General features: G+C 56.6%; 1 protein-coding gene across 1 annotated transcript in view; it reads left to right on the top strand.

The window, feature by feature from the left end:
* Positions 1 to 525, top strand: part of TPM2 (tropomyosin 2) — a 13,364-nt gene that overhangs the window by 6,616 nt on the left and 6,223 nt on the right. The window lies entirely within an intron of this gene.

The raw sequence follows: 525 nt of genomic DNA, 5'->3' as shown, positions 1-525 counted from the left end.
GCGGCTGGGGGGGCTCCGTGCTCGGCTTCAGGCTGCCCTGTTGCACAGGGCTCTGGGGGTTCCTGCAGGAGAAGCTCCCGGCTCACTCCACCGCCTCTGTAAACAGGAAATCCACAAGCAGCTCTGATCTCCTTTTCGGGAGTGAAGCCGCACAGGGCATTCCTCCCCCTTTACTCACTGCTCTGCAAACCCCAAATACCATCCCTGTGACGGCACGGCTGCTATGGCCACCCTGCCCCAGCGAACGTGCCCTGTCCCCCTCCAGGGTGGGAGCTGGAAGTGTGAGGACATGGTGGGGCTGCACATGGCAAGGCTGGGAGAAGCCAGCATCAAACAGCCACTAGGGGTGGAGATAACCCTATAGAGAGGTGAGGGAATGCATGGTCAGGCAAGCCATTCCAGTGAACATGGGCTTGTCACACAGTGCCAAGGGGCATTCTGGATGGTAAATAGGAGTAATCATTGAAAATGCTTTTTTCAATTTATGTATTTGACATGGGATGACTGAGGGGTTTCTGTTCCCCC

This window comes from Geospiza fortis, unplaced genomic scaffold (assembly GCF_000277835.1).
Source record: "Geospiza fortis unplaced genomic scaffold, GeoFor_1.0 scaffold174, whole genome shotgun sequence".
Lineage (NCBI taxonomy): Eukaryota > Metazoa > Chordata > Aves > Passeriformes > Thraupidae > Geospiza > Geospiza fortis.
This window is presented reverse-complemented; position numbering and strand designations above follow the sequence as displayed.